The following is a 9,235-nucleotide window of genomic DNA, read 5'->3' on the forward strand; positions in this document are numbered from 1 at the left end:
AGCCGTAGGTAGCACTTAACCACTATGCCACCAGGGTTTCCATCTTTGAGATAGGTTCCTAAATTGGGATTATTTGGTCAAAGAGCAATGTCATTTGCATACGTCATTTTGTAAGATATTGTCAATTTTTTCTATATGTGTAAGTTTTTGCATTCCCATCAACAATGCATGCGTATTGTTTGCCTTATAACCCTTTCAATTGAGTATGGCGTCAGCCTAGTTAAAATATGCATTTCTCTTATTATGAATGAGATACAAGATTTATTATATGTTAATGGTTATTGATATTCCTTAGAATATCCTTTCATATATCATTTCAAGTTTTCTACTAGCTTGTTGATCTTATCTTGGGACATTTGGGATTGACCTTTCTCTCTTGCTAACTCCAAAATTTAAGTTGCAGGTTTTTTTTTCCTAGTGCCTTTTGACTTTGCTTTTTTTTTTTTTTTAAATGCAGTTGAGTTGATCAGTCTTTTAAAAATAATGGTCTCAGGATTTTTACTACTCCCAAATAAATCAGTTAATCTGTGTTTTCTTCTACTTGTCTGGTTACACATTTTCCCATTTGAATCTCTCATCCATTTGGGTTTTAACCTGTTTTACTGGATGGTACGGATCCAATTATATCTTTTCTTATGTAGCTGTCCTATGGCTATACAGTCATCACAACACCATTTATCGAAAAGTCCATCTGACTTGAAGTGCCACCTTTCTACCATGTACTAAATTTTCATATGCACTTGAATCTATTTTTGGCCTTTGTACTCTGTTCCACTGGACTGTCTCTGTATATGTGAGCCAATACTCATTGATTTGGTTAAACTGGATTTGTATCTCACATTGCCCTTTTTAAGAATTAATCTGGCCATTCTTGCTTGTTTCCAGTTTTCAGCTGTAATTTATAGCTAATGATTTAACTCCAAAGGGAAGATACCTGTTGGTATTTTTATTTGTTAAGCTTACAAATTAACTTGGGGGAAATTTTTATCCCCATGACATTGAGTTTTTCTATCCCAGAGCATGGTGGATTTTTCATTTTTTTCTAGCCAACACTGGTGTCTTTCCGTAGTGGTTTAAGATTTTATTCTTATAAGTTTTATATAACTTTTGTTTAAGTTCACACCTAAATATTTAATCATTTTTATCTGTTGGTAAATGTGGCCTTCTATTCCATTATTGCTTATAATATTTGTTTTGATATTCTTGGGTTTTCCAGGTATACAATCAGCCCAAATAAAGATGGTTTAACTCTCTTTTACAATTATTATGTCTCTAGTTGATTTCTCTTTTCTATATATCTCCAACATAATTAAAAAAAAAATTCAGGCAATATAAATGCAGCTGAAAAAGTCAATTGAGACCATTGTTTCTAAGGTCACCATAGAGGAGCATTCTTTCAAAATTCTAGTAATTCTTTATCATTTTGAAAATTTGGTGTCTCTTTTTCTCGAACATTTCCTCTAAGTATCTACAGAACAAACTCTACCAAACAGTAAACATACTAGATTATAGGCAGTTTAGCATTGTAGAAAAAGCCTGGGACCAGGTCTATGATAGGCCTGCATTTGAACCTTGTCTCTGTCCCTGGCTCACCAGCTCTTTCATTTTTGGACATAGAACTTGTTTGAACCAGTTAAAATGGGATTACAGTGAAGAATAAATTGATTTGAGAAGTATATATAAAATGCCTAGCAAAATATCTAGCACACACAGTCAATTAATATTTAATTTTTTCCATCCTTCCCTGAGACAGGGACAATGTCTACACAACCATAAAATGCTAGTAGAACACCTTGGACAGAGAACCGGCTTTCAAAATAAAAATACTTTGAATTCAATTTTTAGAGATAAACAACCTCTGCTGAAGATTATCACTCTTCCAGTTTTTCTATAATATACTATAGAAAAAAGGAAGAAGAGGAAGAAAAGAAGTCTTTTTTGAACGTGGACTTTCTGAATCTTCTCCCTTTTTATCCTACCACAAACCTTGTATGCAGGGATTATTTTACAAATGAGAAAACTCTACCTCAGACTTAAGTCAAAGGTAGCAAGAGTTAGATCTGGGAATTGAATCCATCTCTTTCTTCTAGATGTGACTTGATCATCAACACAAGCCTATTATTTGATCAAAATCGGGATTTGAAATCAGGCTGGAAATTTTGGGCAGAGATTTTGCGTATACTACAGAGAGAATGTAAAATTGATATCACTTTTCTAAAGGTCCGTTTTGCAGTAGCATACTAACAGTTTGAAAACGGTTTAGATCTATTGAGCTGACATCATCAGATCTAGGAATTTACCTTAAGAAAATAATTAGAAATACACATGTTGAATGGTCTTCAATGAGAGCTCTGCATCTCTGCTTTTTCCTCTGTTGCCTGAGGTCCTCAGGGATCTTCCCTTGACCCTTTGCTTGTCTTTTACCCTTGGCCCAGGTGAGCTTAGCAATGTGATGGCGTCTTTCCACTGTATGTCCCTTCCGCTACTCCACATGCCTTCCCTGAAATTAAGATCTGTGTTTGCAATTCTGTCCTGAACATCTCTACTTGGTCGTAGTAAATGTAACTAAACACAAAACATAAGCTCCATAATATCCTACAACACATTCCCATATATATATTTTTTAATGTTCACAATCAATGAATGAAATCACCATCCAACCAATTGCTCATACAACACATGGGCTACTACCTTTGGCTACTTCCTCTCATTTACGCCTCCACTACCCATCCATATGGAGCCCTGGTGGCACAGTGGTTAAGAGCTTGGTTGCTAACCAAAAGATCAGCACTTTGAATCCACCAGCCACTCCCTGGAAACCCTATGGGGCAGTTCTACCCTTTTCTACGGGATCGCTATGAGTTGGAATCGATTCGACGGCAACAGGTTTGGTATCCATCCATATAAGTCTTATTGCTTCTGCCTTCTATAGTTATAAAATCCATTGGCTTCTTTGCTTCATTCCTGTGCCTACTTCCTTAGCCCAAGGTAACAGCATATTGCTCAGGAGCCTGTAACATCCCCCTTATTGCCCCACCTCCCAGACTCCACGTTTACTCCACACCAATCCTTTCCATGTATTAAGGCTGGGGCAGGAAAGGGGCTTTTTCTGAAACACAAATGCAACCCTGCCAATTCATTTCTTAAAACATATCCATGGATTCCTGTTAAGATGAGTTTAAACAAACCAGGCCTCCTATCATCTGCCACTGTTTTCTCTAGTCCCTAGCTCACTACACTGTGTTCTCTTTCCACAGGGACTACCATAAAATCTGGAATATACCATGTTATCTCCAGGTCCTGGATCTCCAGGCCTTCTCTTGTGAAGCCCCTTTGGCTTGGAATACCACAAGCTCTTTTCTACTGCCTCCTATTCATTTGGGTAATCTCTACTCGTTCTGTAAGTATTGACTTAGACATTACTTCCTCCCAGAAGATTTCTTGACCCCAAATTCTGAGTAGACGTTCCTATGATACTCTCTACTTCATATACTACCACATTATGGTTTATTCAAACTGCTTATTTAATTTCCATAAATGCCATGAGGATGGTGAGTGTATCTGTATCATTTATTCCAGTGCCCAGTACATCGCTCCATCCATGATAAACATTCCACCAACATGGGCTGAAGCAAGGTTTTTCTTTACAGTGTTATTTGTTTTTGTGAAACATTGTTAATGGTGTAAATTTTCAAAAATAAGAAAAATGTACATATTATGGCACATGCATATGGTGACATCATTTGCAATGATTGAAAACAAATCATGTTTTGAGTGACTTTTAATGGCAAAAGATTTTATGTAAAAACATAAGCTAAAAAGCACTTTGTAGTATGTTTCCAATTTTATAATGAAAATAGCTAATATTTTAGTTATCACATTTGCAAACATGCTAAATCCTTTACACCTTTACATTAGTCATCTTATTTAATTATTATAAGAACAAAATTAGGGGATACTATTATTATCCTCATTATACAGTCTGGGTAACTCAAAGTGATTAAAAGTAGCTTTCTCTATTTATGGGCTCATGGCCAGATTTTTGTGACATTAAAGCACACACTTCGAACCTCTGGGAATAGATATATGAAAGATAGATAGATAGATGTGTGTGTGTGTGTGTGTGGAGTAAGAGAAATTGCCCAGGTGGTGCAAACAGGTAACACTTTCAGCTAGTGCCAGGAAGGAGGTTTGAGTCCACCCAGTGGTGCCTTGTAAGAAAGACCTGGCTGCCTACTTCTGAAAAAAATCAGCCATTAAAAACCTATAAGGTTTCCAAGGAGTGCCTGGTGTTTTAGAACTGCCAACCTTTTGGTTAGCAGCTGTAGCTCTTAACCACTTCTCCACCAGGGTTTCCATACATGTGTGTATATAATACATACATATATATATACACACACATATGTATATATGTGTGTGTATATATTTATATATGTATATACATATACATCATATACATATATTTGTTGTTGTTTTTAGGTGCCTTTGAGTTGGTTCCAACTCATAGAGACCCTATGTACAACAGACTGAACAGAACAAAACACTGGCCATTCCTACGCCATCCTTACCATCCTTGGTATGCTTAAGCCTATTGTTGCAGCCACTGTGTCAATCCATTTCATTGAGGGTCTTCCTCACTTTCACTGACCCTCAGCTTTACCAAGCATGCCATCCTTCTCCAGGGCTGATCCCTCCTGATGACATGTCCAAGGTATGTGAGAAGCATCACTGTCCTTGTTTCTAAGGAGCATTCTGGCTGTACTTCTTCCAAGACAGATTTGTTTGTTCTTTTGGCAGTCAATGGTGTATTCAATATTCTTTGCCAACACCAGAATTCAAAGGCATCAATTCTTCTTTGGTCTTCCTTATTCATTGTCCAGTTTTCGATGCATATGAGGCTATTGAAACCACCCTGGCTTGGGTCAGGTACACTTTAGTCTTCAACACTTCAAAGAGCTCTTTTGCAACAGATTTGCCCAATTCAATGTGTCTTTTGATTTCTTGACTGCTGTTTCCATGGATTTTGTTTATGGAACCAAGTAAAATGAAACCCTTGACAACTTCAATGTTTTCTCTGTTTATCATGATGTTGCTTATTGGTCCAGTTGTGAGGATTTTTGTTTCCTTTATGTTGAAATGTAACCCATACTGAAGGCTGTAGTCTTTGATCTTCATCAAATCTTCAAATCTTCACTTTCAGCAAGAAAGGTTGTGTCATCTGCATATTGCAGGTTGTTAACGAGTCTTCCTCCAATCTTGGTACCCCCTTCTTCTCCATACTGTCCAACTTCTTGGATTATTTACTCGACATTAAGATTGAACAGGTACAGTGAAAGAATACAACCCTGACACACACCTTTCCTGACTTTGAAACATGCAGTATTCACTTGTTCTGTTCAAACAATTCTCTTGATCTATGTACAGGTCCTCAGGAGAACAATTAAGTGTTCTGGAATTCCCATTCTTTGCAATGTTATCCATAATTTGTTATGATTCACAAAGCCAAATGCCTTTGCATAGTCAATAAAGCACAGATAAACATCTTTCTGGTTTTCTCTGATTTCAGCCAGGATCCATCTGACATCAGCTGATACCCCTCATTCCATATCCTTTTTTGAATCTGGATTGAATTTCTGTCATTTCCCTGTGGATATACTGCTGCAGCCACTTTTGAATGATCTTCAGCAAAATTTTACTTGCATGTGATATTAATGACATTGTTTGAAAATTTCCATTCTATTGGATAACCTTTCTTGGGAATAGGCATGAATATGGATCTCTTCCAGACAGTTGGCCAGATAGCTTTCTTCCAAATTTCTTAGCATAGAAGAGTGAGCACTTCCAGTGCTGTTTGTTGAAACATCTCAACTGGTATTCCATCAATCCCCGTAGCCTTGTTTTTCATGAAAGCCTTTAGGGCAGCTTGGACCTCTTCCTTCAGTACCAATGGTTCTTGATCATATGCTACCTCCTGAAATGTTTGAATGTCGATCAATTCTTTTTGGTGTAGTGACACTGTGTATGCCCTCCATCTTCTTTTGATGCTTCCTGCATTGTTTAATATTTTCCTCTTAGAATTCTTCAGTATTGCAACTCAAGGCTTGAGTTTTTTTCTTCAGTTCTTTCAGCTTGAGAAATGCTGAGCATATTCTTCCCTTTTGGTTTTCTATCTCCAGGTCTTTTTGCACATGTCATTAAAATAGTTTACTTTGTCTTCTCAAGTTGCCCTTTGAAATCTTCTGTTCAGCTCTTTTACTTCATCATTTCTTCCTTTTGCTTCAACTGCTCAACATTCAAAAGCAACTTTCAGTTTCTTCTGACATCCATCTTGGCCTTTTCTGTCTTTCCTTTTTAATGACTTCTTGTTTTCTTCATGTACGATGTCCTTGATATCATTTCACAACTCATTTGTCCTTCAGTCATTAGCACTCAATGCATCAAATGTATTCTTGAGATGGTCTCTAAATTCAGAAGAGATATGCTCAAGGTCTTTCTTTGGCTCTCGTGGACTTGTTTTAATTTTCTCCAGCTTCAGCTTGAACTTGCAAATGAGAAATTGATGGTCTGTTCCATAATTGGCCCCTTGGCCATGTTCTGACTGATGATATTGGGCTTTTCCTTCATGTCTTTCCACAGATGTAGTTGATTTGATTCCTGTGTATTCCATCTGGCAAGCTTCAAGTGTATAGTCACAGTTTATGTTGCTGACAAAAGTGAATTACAATGAAGACATCGTTTGTCTTGCAAAATTCTATCATGCTGTCTCTGGCATTGTTTCTGTCACCAAGGCCATATTTTCCAACTACTATTCCTTCTTCTTTGTTCCTAACTTTTGCATTCCAATCACTAGTAATTATTGATGCATCCTGGTTGCATGCTTGATCAATTTCAGACTGTAGAAGTTGGTAAAAATCTTCCGTTTCCTCATCTTTGGCATTAGTGGTTGGTGTGTAAATTTGAATAATGGTCATATTAATTAGTCTTCCTTGTAAGTGTTGGATTTTATCCTGTCACTAACAGCGGTATACTTCAGGATAGATCTTGAAATTTTTTTTTTTGATTGTGAGTACAATGCCATTCCTCTTCTAGTTGTCATTCCTGGCATAGCAGACCATATAATTGTCAGAGTCAAAATGCCGATACCAGTCCATTTCAGCTCACTAACGCCTGGGATATCGATGTTTATGAGTTTCATTTCATTTTTGATGATTTCCAATTTTCCTAGGTTCCTACTTCTTACATTCCATGTTCCAATTATTAATGTATGTTTGCAGCTGATTTTCTCATTTTGAATCATGCCACAACAGTAAATGAAGGTCCCGAAAGCTTGACTCCATCCATGTCATTAATGTTGGCTCTACTTTGAGGAGGCAGCTCTTCCCCAGGCATCTTTTGAGAGCCTTCCATCCTGAGGGGGCTCACCAGCATTATATCAGACAATGTTCTGTTTTTATTCATAAGGTTTTTACTGGCTAATTCTTCTCAGAAGTAGACTGCCAAGCCCATCTTCCTAGTCTTAGGGGGCAAGTTCAGCTGAAACCTGTCTGCTGTGGATGACCCTGCTATTCGAATACTGATGGCATAGCTTCCAGGGTCCCAGCAACACACAAGCTCCCACAGTATGACAAACTGATAGACGCGTGGAAGACCTAAGGGCTGCACTAGGGTCTCATTCAAATGGCCAGAGGCAATGTTTTATATCTAAGTATGGGATCGAGATTGTTTTCATTTCAATTTTTTTCATTTACTCACCCTCATTTGACCAAATATTTCTTGAAAATGTCTATATGCCAAGAACCATGCAAAACTATGCTGCTATAGAGACAAAAGACACAGATTTCTGCTCTTGAGGAGAAGGAACTTATAGCAGGCTGGGATGCAAGTAGAAGTGTAATGATGCTGTGAGGGAGTTCTCAGCAGGGTGATGGGACAGAGAGGATGGGCACATGGGTCAGACTTTGGCATCAGCTAAGATGAGCCCAGTAAGGACTGAGGTCCCCATCCTGTATGCAGCACTGATCCTTTCATAGTGTCTTTATGTGGTTCATATTTTATTTCAGATGATACTCTCAACATGTGCTTCAGCTAACAATGGTGTGGCTGGCTGCCTTCTTCCCCTCTGGAAGTTTCAGTAGATTGATACACACTCTTTGCCCTCACTGCTTTGTGTCAGAGTTGGCGTAGAGGTCAGTTTCTACCTGTTGCTCTTTCTTGTCCCTGGCCTTTTGGACCTTTTGCAGACTTAATTGTGTCCAGCTGGGTCTCCATTGGCCTTTCCCCAACTAGGGCAAAGGAATACTTGCCCTTGCCCATTTTCAAAGACTTTACCTTTTCCCTTTGGATTTGTGGTTCAGCAAGCCACATCTTCCTTGACTCAGCTCCCAAATTATCTCAATAGCCTATAGCATCCAAAGAGTGACCTTCACCTTGTCCTAGCTCCTATGGTGCCTTTAAATCACACCTGCAGTCATTTAAAACTGTGTCACTAAACTGATCAATTCCTGGCACCAGCTGCTAAATAACATTCAAGCCTTTAACTCCTTACTGGGCAGAATGTGTGATTTATCATTGAAAGTGTTTTTCCCCACCCTTTCTGAAACATTAAAAATAAATTACCCCTAAACTAACTTTCTCTCTCCTTCTCCTTCTGTTTCCCTCTTCCCCAACCCTAGCATAGCATCATAGTACAATGAAAATCTTGAGTTTCAGTCCCATATCTAATAGTTATAATTGTCACCTCAAAGCTTCAGTTTCTTCACCTGGAAAATAAATGATCACTTATATTTGAGGGGGGAATAGAGACAAATTTATATAATTCTAAGAGAAATAAACACTGTAGATACAAATAAAGGTAAAGTATAGAAAATGGGTGTGGCTAGTCTTAGAATTAGTGTGGCCAGGAAAGGCCTCTCTGAGGATGTGACATTTGTGTAGATGACAAAGAAAGTGCACAAGCCATTTAAATATCTGGGAAGGATCGTTTCAGACAGGCAGGATAGTGAGTGTAAGGGGCTCGGCTAAGGGGATGCTTCATTTGTAGGCTCAAGGAACATAAGTGCACAAGGATGGCTTGAAGGCACTGAATGAGGGGGAGAGGTAATCAGGTCATGTAATACAGGAACTTAGAGCCAAGAGAAGGGTTTTAGATTTGGAAGTGATGGAAAGTCATTAGACAATTTTTAGCAGAGGTGGAGGTGACGTGATAACATTTACATATTAAAAGGAACACTCTGCT

The sequence above is a fragment of the Loxodonta africana genome, chromosome 13, assembly GCF_030014295.1.
Source record: "Loxodonta africana isolate mLoxAfr1 chromosome 13, mLoxAfr1.hap2, whole genome shotgun sequence".
NCBI classification, from domain to species: domain Eukaryota; kingdom Metazoa; phylum Chordata; class Mammalia; order Proboscidea; family Elephantidae; genus Loxodonta; species Loxodonta africana.